The 15,357-nt window shown below is 48.0% G+C and overlaps 1 protein-coding gene across 1 annotated transcript in view; it reads right to left on the bottom strand.

Annotated features, from left to right (window-relative positions):
• Positions 1 to 15,357, bottom strand: part of KCNH1 (potassium voltage-gated channel subfamily H member 1) — a 396,454-nt gene that overhangs the window by 84,598 nt on the left and 296,499 nt on the right. The gene's annotated exons all lie outside the window — the stretch shown is intronic.

The following is a 15,357-nucleotide window of genomic DNA, read 5'->3' as shown; positions in this document are numbered from 1 at the left end:
AAATATATCTAACAACTCACAAGAACACCAGAAACATCATTACAGAGGTTAACTGCAGTTGGCATACAAGAGGTCTGGCAACATGAATGTTCTCTTCCTTGCATATTATGAGAGCAGTAGCATGCAAACACAGTCTGACAATACAGTGCAGCTTCTCTTGCTTATAGCTGCTGCTGTTCAGCCACCCTCATACTGCCTCACTTTTCATCCACTCCGCTCAACCCATGAGAAATGCTGATTCATTGAACTATGCCTAGGTGTCAGAACTTGGATGAACTTCAGTCGAGTCCGATACTTGTTACAAGTTAGGATCTTTATTGAAGAACTACAGTGCTAGAGTAACGAAATAACAGTAATGGCGACTCTTGGCAGTTGGTTACATTTTATGCCAGCAGCAAAGCACAATAAAACAATTATTCACACGGTCTCAAACAGTTGTCTCATCTTCCCAGCTTTCGTTATCAGAAGGGAGGATGCTCCCCTGTTGTGAAGGCCAAACGGCATGTCTTCAAAGGGCACCTGTGGATGCTAAGCAGAGACTATCTGCCGCCTGCCCCACTGCCCTAAATATTTGGCATAGCAGAGGGGCCAGGGTTAATGACCGTTGTCAGGCACTCTAAATTACAGCATGGAGTCAGTTTGGTCAAAGCAAGCAAAGTAAAAGTTACAAGTTCTGACATACTGCCCCCCCTAAGCTCTTCGCCTTGGGCTTGTGTGGGTACAGTAGGTGAAACTTTTTAAGCAGTTGCGGGGCAGATACATCGATAGCTTTCACCCATTCATCACAGCTAGGGGGAAAGTATTTCCACCTGATTAGGTAGTACAGCACCCCCCTCTGGACTTTAGAGTCCAGGATTTCCAGCACCTCATGGTGACTCTGACCCTTCACTAGTGTCGGAGGCGGTTCCGGGGGGGCGAGGATGGAATTGCGTAGCTCCAGGGTCCTTGCGAAGAAGGCTGCAATGAAAAACAGGGTGGATCTTACTCAAGGATTTGGGCAACTCTAGCTCCACAGTCACTTTGTTGATAACCTTTTTTGAACGGACCCAGATATTTTAACGCAAGCTTGCGGCACCCCTGCGGGAGAGGCAGGTTTTTGGTGGACAGGAACACTGTCTCTCCCTCTTTCAGTTCCCACTGGAGGGCATGCTTTTTGTCAAAGTGCCGTTTGTATTCTTTTTTCGCCTCCTCCAGATTTTCTTGAATCACCTTCCACCCCTCCCTTAGTCCCTCCCACCATTGTTGGCATGAAGTGGGCTCCTGGGATCCGGATGGTAAGGAGAGGTTGGGGAAGGGCTTCCCTTCGTACCCATTGACTATTTGGAACGGGGAGGTTTTGGTGGAGCTATGGAGGCTGTTATTGTATCCATATTCTGCGAAGGGGAGGAGCTCCACCCAATTCGTTTGTTGGTAGTTGATATAGCACCTCAAATACTGCTCGAGAAGCCCGTTCACCCTCTCCGTCTGTCCGTCCGTTTGCGGGTGGTACGCGGAGCTAAGCCCCTGCTCGATGCCTGCTAGTTTGCAAAACTCCCGCCAGAAGTTGGCAACGAACTGTGGCCCGCGGTCGCTAATGACCTTTTCTGGGAATGAGTGTAGTCGGACCACGTGATTAAAGAATAATTGGGCCAACTTCTTGGCTGTGGGGAGTTTTTTGCAGGGGATGAAATGGGCTTGTTTGGAAAAGGTGTCAACCACCACCAGTATCACTGTCTTCCCTTGGGAAGGAGGGAGTTCTACTATAAAGTCCATTGACACCACTGCCCATGGGCGACTGGCTGTGGGGAGGGGAACGAGATGGCCCGGGGGCTTCCCTCCCCGCCGTTTGGACATAATGCAAGTGGGGCATGCGAGCACGAACTCAGAGACATCCTTCTTTAGTTTGGGCCACCAGAATTGTCGGGTAATTAAATTGAGGGTTTTCACATACCCGAAGTGGCCCGCCAGGCGGTTAGAGTGGCTCTGTTCCAAGACCTCCTGTCTCAAAGACTTAGGCACGTAGACTTTCCCCTTGTGAAGCCAAATTCCCCCCTCGCCCTTCTCGAGCCCTTCCGGGCGTTCGCCTCCCTCTAATTCTGCTTCTGTGGCGAAGCACCCCTTTTGTGGTAACTCAGGAGCCCCGGTTTGTTTCCCCGAATGGGTGGTGACCCCTCCCGCGACTGCTGAGGGGGGAATAAGGGAATCGACTACCTCCTCTCTCTGGCTTTCGTGCTGAGGCAGACGTGATAGCACATCGGCCAAAAAGTTCTTGGTGCCGGGGATATATTTTAGCACAAAGTCAAATTTAGCAAAGAACCCCGCCCATCGGATTTGCTTGGCAGTCAGTTTGCGGCAGCCGGTGAGGGCCTCCAGATTCTTATGATTGGTCCAAATCTCGAAGGGGACTCAGGCTCCCTCCAACCAGGATCTCCATGTTTTTAGGGCAAACATTACTGCGAACGCCTCCTTGTCCCAGACCGACCAGTTTCTTTGCTCGTTTGAAAATTTGTGAGAGATATATGCGCAGGGACGTAGTTCCCCCTCTTCGTTCCTCTGCATCAATATGGCTCCTAAGGCGACGTCGGAAGCGTCGCATTGCACCACAAAGGGTTTTAATTCATTGGGGTGAGCTAATATTGGTTCAGAGGTGAAGAGTTGTTTGAGCTCTTTGAAGGCTCGGTGGCACTCCGGCGTCCGTGTTAGGCGCGCGCCGGGCTTTTTCGCCTCATCCCCTTTTCCCTTCGTCTTGAGAAGCTCTGTAAGGGGGAGCATCACCCGGGCGAACCCCTTAATGAATCCGCGGTAAAAATTTGTGAACCCGAGAAAAGATTGTAGCTGCCGTCGGGTTCGGGGAGGTTCCCAATCTAGAACCGCTTGAATTTTGGCGGGGTCCATGGCTAGTCCCTCCCCCGACACTCGGAATCCCAGGTAGTCTAGTTCCGTTTTGTGGAACTCACATTTAGACAATTTAGCATAAAGTTTGTTCTTGCACAAGGTAGTCAACACTTTCCTCACCAAGGGTACATGCGATTCGAGATCTTTCGAATAGATAATGATGTCATCAAGGTACACCACCACCCCCTTATACAGAAATTCTCTCAACACTTCATTAATAAAGTTCATGAAAACCCCTGGCACCCCTTGAAGCCCGAAGGGCATCACTAAGTATTCAAACTGTCCCATGGGTGTGTTGAATGCTGTTTTTCACTCGTCTCCCTCTTTAATCCGCACGCGGAAGTACGCGTCTCGGAGATCGAGTTTAGTGAAGATTTTTCCCTCGGCCACGGTGTTCAATAGGTCTCTTATCAGCGGGATCGGATAAGCATTGGACATGGAAATCCCGTTTATCCCGTGAAAATCTGTGTAAAGTCTAAGCCCCCCATCCTTTTTCTTGCGGAATAGGACCGGGGCTGCATGGGGGGCCGTGGCCGGCCGGATGAAACCCCGCTTCAAATTTTTGTCAATGAATTTTCTCAGTTTGGCTTTCTCTGCCCACCCCATTGAGTACAGTTTTGCCTTCGGTAGTGTCTGCCCTGGGATCAGTTCAATAGCACAGTCCGTAGGGCGGTGCGGGGGGAGCTCGTCTGCCTCCCGTTCGCTAAAGGCTTTCCTCAAGTCCCTGTACTCTTTGGGGATCGACCCTATTTCCTCAAGGGTGAGGCAGAGTCTCTCGTTCTGGGGAGGTGCTTTCGGGCCCCACTCGGTCTTCCAGTGGTGGTGCTCACACCTCCAGTCCGGGAATCGCACAATTTGTTCGGCCCATCGAATGTCCGGTTGGTGTCCGGCCAGCCACCCTGCCCCCACCACTACGTCGAATGAGGAGGATGGGGCTATAACAAAAGTTTCTATTCCCCAGTGCTCCTCCGTCCCCATAGGGGTAGCCTGGATCTCTAGGATGCAAGGTTCCCCCCTCATAGTCGACCCATCCATCTGTTTGAATTGGATGGGGTGGGGAAGGGGGGACGTGGCTAGCCCCAGCGCTTCCACCAGGCGCGGGGTGATAATGTCTCGGGTGCACCCTGAATCGATCAGCGCCCGGGTGTGCATGAATCTTTTAAGATTGGGGTTCAGGAGGGTGACTGCCATAAACAATAACCCCCCGGTAATTCTCACCGTTAGTAGTGCCGGCGTTTTGTTGACCTGCTTTGTGGCACTGATTAAAGCAGGTCGCTGTCGTTTCCCGCCGACTCCTGCTCCCAGGACTCCTCACTGGATTCTTCTTTGGTGGTAACATCCTCGTCAATCACCAAGGAGGTGGCGACGGCGCCCCGACTGGGCTCCTTTGAACGGCTGCCTTTCTTTTTCTGTGCGGTGGACGCCGGTTTGGGCGGCGTCGGTGTCGGCGTTGGTTTCACCGGGCAGTTGGCGGCCAAGTGGTTGGGGTCCCCACATCTGAAGCACTTCCGAGCCGCGGTCGAGGGGGTCGAAGTCGCGGGGCCTCGTTTCCCGTCCGCTTTACTTGGGGAGGGGCTCGGCTTCCCTCCCTTCTTGCCTTGTTGCTGGCGCCGCATCCCGACATGCTGGAGGTCGGTTTCCACCTCTCCCACCAGTTGAATCCAACCCACCAGGGTGTCCGGCCTTCCCTGGTGGTAACACCGATCTAGGATGTTCGCGTTCAGGCCGTTCTTGAACGCGGTGTATTTCATTACTTCGTTCCAACCCCTGGCTGCCGCGCAGTAGCCCATGAATTCAGTAGCGTACTCGCGGGTGGTGCGGTTGCCCTGTTCTATTCTTTGCAGGGCCGCGATGGCTTTCTCTTCTCATAGGGGATCTCCATACTGTCGGAGCATCGCCTGTAGGAAATTGGCCACCGTGGCTAACTCGGGCTTTCTTCCCGTGTAGAGCCCCACGTACCATTTCCGAGCCGGCCCTCGTAGCTTGGAGGTGATGTGGTCGACTCGGCTCGCTTCTGTGGGGTAGCCCGCTCCCCAGTGCGTGAAGAACGTGTTGCACTGGATCGTGAAGTACTCCACCTCATCTCCGTCTCCATCTAACGTGATTTTTAGTTCTCTGGTCCCCCCCCCGTCGCCCCCGGCCGGGGCGACAGGGGCCGGTATCACCGGAGCAACCGGTCCGCCGGGTGGCAGGGCCAGAGGGCCCACCGGGGGGCCGGCGGGTGGACCTACGGGCGGTCCGGCCGGGGGGCCTGCTGGGGGGCCGGCTGGAGGACCCGCTGGAGGGCCCGCTGGAGGCCCCGCTGGAGGGCCCGCCGGACCTCCTCTGCCCGGGATCTGGCCCACGGGTACTGCACCCTGTAGCGCGCTTATTTGGTCGCGTATCGCCCCCAGGTTCTGTTGCATCTCCTCTGCCATCAAGGTTCGAGATGCGTGGACCTCATTGTGGATCTCCTTCACCCAATCGAACAACTCGTTGCGCAGTGTTCGGATCGGGTCCCCTCCGCCGTAGGTGCCGAGCCCCTCGTCTCTGGGTTCATCCCCTTCTTCCTCCCCGCCGCCCGTGGTGAGGATCCGGTAGCGTTGCTCCGCGGCCTCCATAGCGGCCGTAGACTTCCTCGGGCTCCAGGTTCGGGGGGGGAAGGCGTCAACGGAAAACAGCGCGGGGACCTTAAGCTTCCTCCTCGCTCCGGTTACCTTCGGGTCGAGGGGTTCCTCGTCGGGTGGGATGTTGGGCTCTCCGTTGTCTGGAGCCTTTGCCGCCATCGGGCCAGGTTGCCAGTACAGATAAGTCCCAAATAGGGATTACTGTTATAATGTCAGAACTTGGATGAACTTCAGTCGAGTCCGATACTTGTTACAAGTTAGGATCTTTATTGAAGAACTACAGTGCTAGAGTAACGAAATAACAGTAATGGCGACTCTTGGCAGTTGGTTACATTTTATGCCAGCAGCAAAGCACAATAAAACAATTATTCACACGGTCTCAAACAGTTGTCTCATCTTCCCAGCTTTCGTTATCAGAAGGGAGGATGCTCCCCTGTTGTGAAGGCCAAACTGCATGTCTTCAAAGGGCACCTGTGGATGCTAAGCAGAGACTATCTGCCGCCTGCCCCACTGCCCTAAATATTTGGCATAGCAGAGGGGCCAGGGTTAATGACCGTTGTCAGGCACTCTAAATTACAGCATGGAGTCAGTTTGGTCAAAGCAAGCAAAGTAAAAGTTACAAGTTCTGACACCTAGGTAGTTTCTCTATGGCATGTGTCCAAAGGGTTTTCAAATATGTGAATATTTTCAATAGTTTATACTAGAAAATCATGATTGCATTTTGCTTGATACTATTTTTTCCTGAAGCAAATACCCCACCAATTAAGATTCTTTTCCCAGGCATTGCCTGCAGAGGTGAGGCAGGTGGCAACCAGAGACAGTGGTTTTTCAGTGGTGGCACCTCGTCTTTGGAGTGCTCTTTTCCTTGAGGCTTCCTTTATTGTCCTTTAGGCACCAGGCCAAAAACATTTCTTTGCAGATAAACTTTTAACTGAAGGGGTATTACAGTTTGCTTTTAAACTGTGCACTGTTTTTATTGGTATTATTTTTGGCTGTTGTCTTGTGTTCCAGTATAAACATTTAAAATTAAAGACAGAATCTGCAGAGCTAAAGCAACAGCTGAGACAAGAACAATCAACCATCCCCGCAAGGTGCAGCCACCCCTGTGTTGAGAGGGCACATAGCACCTCAGGCAGGCTTCCTGCCCCCACCCCCCACTGGCCCTTGCAGCACCACAATGTGCCAACAAACTCCATTCCCCCGCACCGCCATGGCCCTCCCTTTGCTGCCCACCTTTCCTCCCTCCCCGGTGCTGCAATGCAGTGCTGCGCTGCATCGTCCCCCCTTCAGAGTGAGCCACGCTGTACTGAGGTTGGGCTCTACCAGCTTCGATGTGGCCAGCGCACCATCTAATGCTTTGAAGCCCGAGCAGGAGAAGGCTTCTTCCCCCTCCTTCCTGGAACTGGAAGTGAGGAGGAGGGAAGCCTTCTCCTGCACGGACTTCAAAGCATTAGATGGTGCGCCAGCTGCATCAAAGCCGGTAGGGCCCAGCCTTGGTGGGGAGGGGAGGCCACAGAGCACAACGCTGCATTGCAGCACTGGGGAGAGAGGGAAGGCAGGTGGCGGGGGGGGCACAGTGGTGGTGGGGAGGCAGGCAAACTAGGCAGTTATCATGGGCACCAGGGGGAGCCCAATTTGGCATCCCCCTCCTCCCGTCACTCTTGGCAACCGCCTAGTTTGTCTAGTGGGCGAGCCAGCCCTGGTGGAGAGTGTCAGCATGGTTGCTTGTCCCTCCATCCAACCTCTTAACTCAGGTACATAGCAGTCCAGGACATTACCAGGAACAAGAGGCATAAATGTGCCTCCTGTATCCCACCCATCCCTCCCTCTGACTTAAATGTAGTTTAGTTTAGTTTAGTTTATTCGATTTGTATCCCGTCCTCCCCGCTGAAGCAAGCTCAGGGCAGCTCACAACACACAGTGACGTCACAATAAAACAGTTAAATCAAACATCAATTAAAACAGTTAAAACAATATAAACAATTTAAGCAATTCGGTGCTAATTGCCATTTCATTACGGGCGGCATTCAGTATTCTTAGGCATCCTTTAGAGCCTATATTTTGGCAATTTAGATTGAAAGCTAACTGAAATAATATTGTCTTGCAGGCCTTGCAGAACTGGGCAAGGTCCCACAAGGCTCTGACCTCCTCAGGCAGTTGGTTCCACCAATGGGGGGCAGTGATTGAGAAGGCTCTTTCCCTAATTGTTTTTAGTCTTGTCACCCTCAGATCAGGGATCAATAGTAAATTTTGCTTGAATTCCCTTTGTAATTGATGTACTTGAATTCTCTATGTGAGGAGGAGGAGAACAGAATTCTACAGAATCTTGTGTCAGTCTCTCTGTGCATCACTGGTTGCAGTTACAAAGAGATGTTCTACCTATGTATTTACTCATAATCCTTTATAACCCAAAACTCAAGATAGCTACCAATGGATAATAAAAATCAAAATAATTTTAAGAAAACCAATAACAATTAAAAGAATATAATAAAAACAAGCACTAACAGACTTTTAGCACCCAAAGCTATGCTAATAAATAGGGCTACCACACTTCAGAAGGCACCTGGAGATCTCCCACTATTATAATTTATCTCCAGACAACCAAGATCAGTTCCCCTGGAGAAAATGGCCACTTTGGAAGGGGGACTCCATTGCATTACATCCCTCTAAAGTTCATCCCCTTTGCAAACCCTGCCCTTCCACCAAAATCTCTAGGTATCTCCCAACACAGAGCTGGTAACCCAAGCTATACAGGATAAATGAAATCGCTATTCCACAGAAGGGAATCAAAGCAGAGGGTCTGCAATCCCACCCCCTAATAAAGAATACTGAACCACCTCCTCAAGCCAACATCCTCTGCATTTGGGGGAGGCTAGACTTACAAGAACAATTCCTAGGTAGTTGTTACCTCTTGTAACATATGCTGGTATTGGTATCTTGCTGTGGCAGACAGAAGTTTTTCCGTCTCTTACAGCATAAGGAAATACTTCATGCATCAATTACTTTATAGAATCCACTGCTATAAAATGTAGTGATAACTTTGGCTTATTATTATTATTATTATATTATTATTATTATTATTATTATTTATTAAACTTGATGAATCACCCCATCCTGGCTAGTGCCAGGTTCTGGGCGATGTACAATACTAAAATGAAATACATATATTCAGGGGTCATTTTGTAGAAAAATAGGTGGTGGAGCTCATCCAGGGATTGTTATGCAGCTGCACCTACTATTCAATGGACAAGGTATGTAGGTGGGGAGGAGCAGGGAGAACCCTCAGAAAGGTTCAGGAGCTGTGCTCTGTGAGCTCCTGCTGAATTCAAGGCCTGCATATATTAATATCTATAAAACCAGTTACATTAAAAATAGATTACAAACCCTGATGGAGTCTCATTTAAAGTGCTATTGTTCAATCATTATATCAGGGGTGGGGGATCCCCCCCAAGAGGGGGTGGAGAGAAGAAGGTGTCAGCATGGCAACCGTCACTGTCCTTATGCAAAGGCTTGGCCCTTAGATGGCTTAAAAAGTGAACTAAACAAATGCATGGAAGATGAGACTATTAATAGTAGGGATGGACACAAACTGAACCATGAAACAATTTTTTTCATGAATTTTGCCCTGCACAGGGTTCACAAACCGAAGTTTGTGACAAGTCTACCATCATGAACTTTCACTAACTTTTAAAGCAGTTCATGACAGTTCATTGATAGACAGTTCATTGATAGACAGTTCATTGATAAATCAGGGGCTTAAAGATATTCTAGTACCCTTTAAACCCTTGCTTTCTGTTCCTCACAAAAGCCTCAAAAACAACGGAGCAGTGGGGAGCAGGCTGCTCCCCACTGCTCAGCGGTTTTTCAGGCTTTCTGAAAACCCTGTTGAAAGGAACTGCAGTCCCTTTCAATGGGTTTGCAAGACCATGAAATGTGAACCAGTTTGGTTCATGAACATACTTCCCAGTTTGGTTTGTGGTCCAGTTTGTGGTTCAGCCACAAACTGGACCACAATCCAAACTGGGAGGTTCAGCCACAAACTGACACAAAATGCATTTTTCTGGCTTATGACCATCCCTAAAGTTATTAGATACGGTGGCTAAATGAAATCTCCATGTTCACATGATGAAGGTCTTGCTGGAGCCATCTGGCTGGTTAGTGTGGGAACAGGATTCTGGAAGTGATAAACTCAGTCTGATCTGTTAAGGCTCCTTTTGTGCCCTTGTGGACTTAAATAAAATAAGTGTTGTTGGGTTTTGTAGGGTTCCCAACCTGTAGAAAACCTTAAAAGCCGCTTTCAACATATCCAAGGACATGTGCTTCTCTCTTTTGAGCATCAGACCTCCATGTCATATCACACAATGCTTTTGCAGACCCTTTTGTTTCAACAGCTCAAAACAGCACTGGCATAGTGGGTACAAAACCCCAAAGGTCCTAGGGCATAGAAAATACATTCTATGGTTTGTTTTGTAGAAAAAGCCCAGCAGGGACTCATTTGTATATTAGGCCACACACCCCGATGACACTATTGTTTTGCACAGGGCTTTTCTGTAAGCCCCCCAGCAGAGACTCATTTGCATATTAGGCCACATCCCTGAGACCAGGCCAGCCAGAACTGTGTTCCTGTGAGTTCCTGCTAAAAAAAAAGCCCTGTCCTGAACCATAATAGGTTGTAGGACTCTAGGTTGTATTAGAGACAAAGGCTGCAATGGGTAATGAAAGCCTGCAGGCAAGTCCAGCTCATTGCTGTAGGATTTACATATGTGTAGATTTGCTGATAAAAACTTTAACATCTTCAGAAACCTTTCACCAGCTTGGCAGTTTCAGTGAACCAAGCTTGCTACAACCCTGCATAATCAATAGAAAGCTCTGCTTCAATTATGCCAAGTTAGAGGCTGGTGACTTTCCCTTTCAGGAATAGCTTCTTGAATCCTGACCAGCTACAAAAGTAATTAGGAATTCCACAGTGACTACCTGCCTAGCAAAGCAAACCTTTGATGCACAAATACAAGGGCACAGTCTAACATTAACACAATGAAAAATGGTGATAATTGGATAACAGCCTATAATTTCTTGGATCAAGAGGAAGGACTGGCAATTAGTAATACCAATATTTTGTTTTTTAAAAATGCAGATATTATTATTTAAGATGAGACATACAGTTCAGAAAGTTCCTTGGGGTACAGCAATGTGCCCTTTAAGAAGTTTGCCTAGAGACATATCGTACAAGGCATCAAGATTTGAAATAAGGCAAGTTTTCACATAGCTGCCTTTTCTTGGAAGTCCCATGCCTGCGGCTCATTTTCTGTTGCTGTTCACTGAAGTAGAACATAGTGATGTCTAACCCTTTTTACCATTTCTAACCTTCAGGAGGCAGATTGGAATGCAGTCAGCATCTGACACAAAGCACACAGGCTGCCTGACTGGTGACAATTCTCAACGGGGTAGGTACTAATCTCTGGCCAAACTGAAACATCCATGAAGAAAATGGACACTAGGTGTTATGCATGTACTGTGAGTCACTGTATTGATTAATGTTCTAGAAAATATGCTTTGGACATATTCCATCCATTCATGAGCAAATGCCACCATAACATATATACTTAATATCTGATTCTAAATATGAAGAATTCATATTGATAGATAGATAGATAGATAGATAGATAGATAGATAGATAGATAGATAGATAGATAGATAGATAGATAGATAGATAGATAGATAGATAGATAGATAGATAGATAGATAATTTTATTTGTATCCCGCCCTCCCCGCCGGAGCAGGCTCAGGGCGGCTAACAGCATTATATAAAAACAAAGTTACATCCAACATTTAAAAATTCTAATGAGTTTAAAATTAATCAATTAATTAAATTAAATTAATAAAAGTGCTATTGCTATTCGTTCTTTTGTGATGGCGGTTATCCTTAGCAGCTTCTCTCTTCAGCGAAGGCCAGTCTGAAGAGGAAGGTCTTGCAGGCCCTGCGGAATTGTTCAAGGTCCCGCAGGGCCTGCATTTCCTCTGGGAGTTGGTTCCATAGGCTCGGGGCTACAGAGGAGAAGGCCCGATTGCGGGTGCATTGCAGCTTCACCTCTCTTGGTCCGGGGGTGGTCAGCAAGTTTTTTCCAGCTGACCTCAGTGCTCTCTGGGGTTCATATGGGGAGAGACGGTCCCTAAGGTAGACAGGTCCTCGACCATATAGGGCTTTAAAGGTAATGACCAGCACTTTGTAACGAACCCGGTATATAACTGGCAGCCAGTGCAGCTCGCGCAGCCCAGGCTGTATGTGCTCCCATGATAAAATTATGTTGTAAATCCATCAATATCCTGTGGGCAAAGGAGCTTCAGTGTGTTCAAAGGGCCCTTCTGATATGCACAGTGACCTCCTAGGCTTCCCAATCCCCAGGTCCCAGCGGGGGATCCCCTGGTTTTATAGGCTTCCCCCCACCCCCAGCCAGCTGGCCAGTGGGGGAAGCCCCGCCACCACAGCCACCATGAAGTTCTAGATTTTCCGCAGGTTTAGAAACCTGCAAACAGGTCCGTTTCAAAATGTGCAAGTGTCTCTGTGCCTTTAAAGTTGAGGAGGAAGTACTTCATGGGAAGGGTCAGCAACACAGTCCCTCAGTTTGTTTTGCTTTCGATTCAGAGCAACTAAGTGTGTGTGTGTGAGAGAGAGAGAGAGAGAGAGAGAGAGCGAGAGAGAGCAGCTGTACTCCCTGTTCTTTTCAGATGTCTTTGTGGAGGAACCAGACCCAGTAAGTGTGTGTGTGTGTGTGTGTGTGTGTGTGTGTGTGAGAGAGAGGGTTGCCAATCCCCAGGTTTGGAGGCCCTCCCCCCGCCCCCCCACTTTAGGGCCATCAGAAAGTGTTGGGGCGGGGGGGGAATGTCTACTGGGCAATTATTCCCTATGGAGAATGGTTCCCATAGGGAATAATGGGAAATTGATCTGCGGGTATCGGAGGCTCTGGGGGGGCTGTTTTCTGTGGTAGAGGCACCAGGGTTTCAGTATAGCATCTAGTGCCTCTCCCCAAAATACCCCCCAAGTTTAAAAATGATTGGACCAGGGGGTCCAATTCTATGAGCCCCAAAAGAAGGTGCCCCTATCCTTCATTATTTCCTATGGAAGGAAGGCATTTAAAAAGGTGTGCTGTCCCTTTAAATGTGATGGCCAGAACTCCCTTGAAGTTCAATTATGCCTGTCACACCCTTGCTCCTGGCTCCGCTCCAATGTCTCCTGGCTCCACCCCCAAAGTTCCCAGATATTTCTTGAATTGGACATGGCAACTCTATGACCTCCCCACCTGAAAAAGTTGCCCTATTTGCAAAGGAGCTCGGGGCATATGAAGCTATTCCAGTAAAGTGGAATTGCATATACATAGGGGTCTATATTTGTGGGAATACACAAGTGGCTCCAGATCAGAGGCCTGGTACACACCTAATATTTCCAGTCTAGGAGCCCTTTCCCCTTCCTTCAAAGATATCAAGGCACCTTACATAATTCTCCATGCTTCCATATTATCTTCTGTAATATAAGACAGGTTAAGACAGAAAGGTCCAAAATCACCTTGTGAGCTTCATGACTCAGGGCTAACTTATATGTTATATCTTTCACAAGGTATCAAGGTTCTCAAACTCAGACCGATTTTGCACTCAGCTTACCCCGCGGTCACCTTCCTCTTCTCTGCGCAGATTTCCCACTATCTGCACCGGAGTTACAGGAAGCGTCGCAGCTCTTGCGTAGCAAACGGAAACTGCTAAAAACTAGTTTCTGTTCGCTGCGTGAAAGCCACGACACTTCCTGTAACTCCGGTGCAGATAGTGGGAAATCTGACGGATGCTGCGCAGTGAAGAGGAACGTGACCGCGGGGTAAGCTGAGTGTGAAATCAGTCTCACTTTCCCTACAGGATTCTCAAACTCACTTGACTGGCCTCAGGATGAAGGCATAGGGAGAAGATGGGCTGCTGCCTTCCCCTCCAGGCCATTGTCCTGCACTAAAATGGTTGGGGGGGAGTAATTTGCCCATCCTTAGAGTTGTAGTGGAGTACTGTGTGCTCATGCAACTCCAAAGATGGGCAAACTACTCCCCCCCCAACCACTTCAGCTCAGAAAAACAGCAAAGAGGGCAGGAACCCCTTCTCTCCCTGCACTGTCTTCCCGAGTCCAGTCAGTGACTTTAAAAATGCCTTTCCACATAGGTGCTGTGTGATTGTGTGGAAAGTGAGCGGGGTCCAGAGAACTCAACTTATTAAAACAATGTCATGTATTGTTTAGCCCTGACTGGGAATTTATACCTGGGTTTACATTAGACCTTACTAGCCTAACTCTTTTTAGGATTGCACTGTAAATTATGTATTTATTTTGCACATTTTTATGCCACCTCTCCAAGGAACCTTCCTGAGGTGGCTTACAAAATAAAGCATTATAAAACCATATTACATTACAAGTTGTTGTTTAAAATCCAGCATTAAATCCCACCCAAAACATAATTCCCCAAGCAGTTGAACATGAGTTTACCAATTTGGGGGGCTAAAAACATACTATACAAACTATGTTAAAAATTAATCCTTTAATTAAAAGCACAGGTAAACAGAAATATTTTTGTTTGGCACCTAAAAGGTATTATGTGCCAACAAGGAGACCTGGGTCTCCAGACACAATGTCCCACTGCCCCCTGGTGGGGCCAAAACCACATACTGTATATCATCATTTGCAATGACCACCATTTGTGGCAAATACTCATTAGACATCACATCACAAGGCAGGAAAGTGGTACGCTGCGTTACTTGTAGACAGGGGCCATTTTGTAGAAAAACAGGTGGTGGAGCTCATCCAGGGATTGTTATGCAGCAGCACCTACTATTCAATGAACAAGATAGGTAGGTGGGGAGGAAGAGGGAGAACCCTCAGAAAGGTTCAGGGGATGCGCTTCTGTGAGCTCCTGCTGAATTCAAGGCCTGCTTGTAGACCAGACCCGAGTTCCATGAAAACCAATGAATCCTCACTGAAATCAATTTGAGGTAAGGGTGCACAGACAGCAATATAAGTCTTACTTCAGCAGACTATGGACTTTCCTTTTTTCCTAAATAAGGCTAAATGCAATAAGCAAAGGCATGTGCTTTAGTACTTAACCATCATGGGTTCAAGATAAACAGGAACCTCCTCCTCTATGAGAATTTTTACTTGTACATTAATTAAGCAGATGAAAAAACATGTTCTGCTGGAGCACTAAAACCACAGGGCATAACATGTTGCCCTATCTTTCTTGCTTCCAAACAAGTGTTGCTGTCATCTCAGAATGGCACCTGAGCAAAATCCTCACAGGAGCAAAGAGTCAGATAAAGATATCCTTTCCCAACGTTTTTAGTGGTAGCTAACCAGTTAGCTTGCTTGATTTTTGCATAATTAGCAAACAAATTTGGGAAACTTAAATATGGCGTGCCTAAGCAAAATGTGGTTCCATGAAGACTAAGTAATTTATCATAGTATAAAGTTTCATGAACTAGAGGTAGATATAAAGCTACACCAAGATTAACAGTAAAAAATGAGGGGGTTAGATTAATGGTTAAGAGATCTGGAAGTGTTACTTCTGCACTGGACGATAATGAATGGTTTTTACTACACTGTTTCAAAACTAGAAGAGCCCCATGGCACAGTGTGTTAAAGCTGCTGTACTACAGTCCTAAGCTCTGCTCACGACCTGAGTTTGATCCCTGGTGGAAGCTGGGTTTTTAGGTAGCCAATCTGAGGTTGTTTCAGCCTTCCATCCTTCCGAGGTTGGTAAAATGAGTACCCAGCTTGCTGGGGGGAAAGTGTAGATGACTGGGGAAGGCAATGGCAAACAACCCCGTAAAAAGTCTGCCATGAAAACATTGTGAAAG

The sequence above is a fragment of the Heteronotia binoei genome, chromosome 1, assembly GCF_032191835.1.
Source record: "Heteronotia binoei isolate CCM8104 ecotype False Entrance Well chromosome 1, APGP_CSIRO_Hbin_v1, whole genome shotgun sequence".
NCBI lineage: Eukaryota > Metazoa > Chordata > Lepidosauria > Squamata > Gekkonidae > Heteronotia > Heteronotia binoei.
The sequence above is the reverse complement of the archived record's forward strand: the minus strand, read 5'-3'. Positions and strand labels throughout refer to the sequence as shown.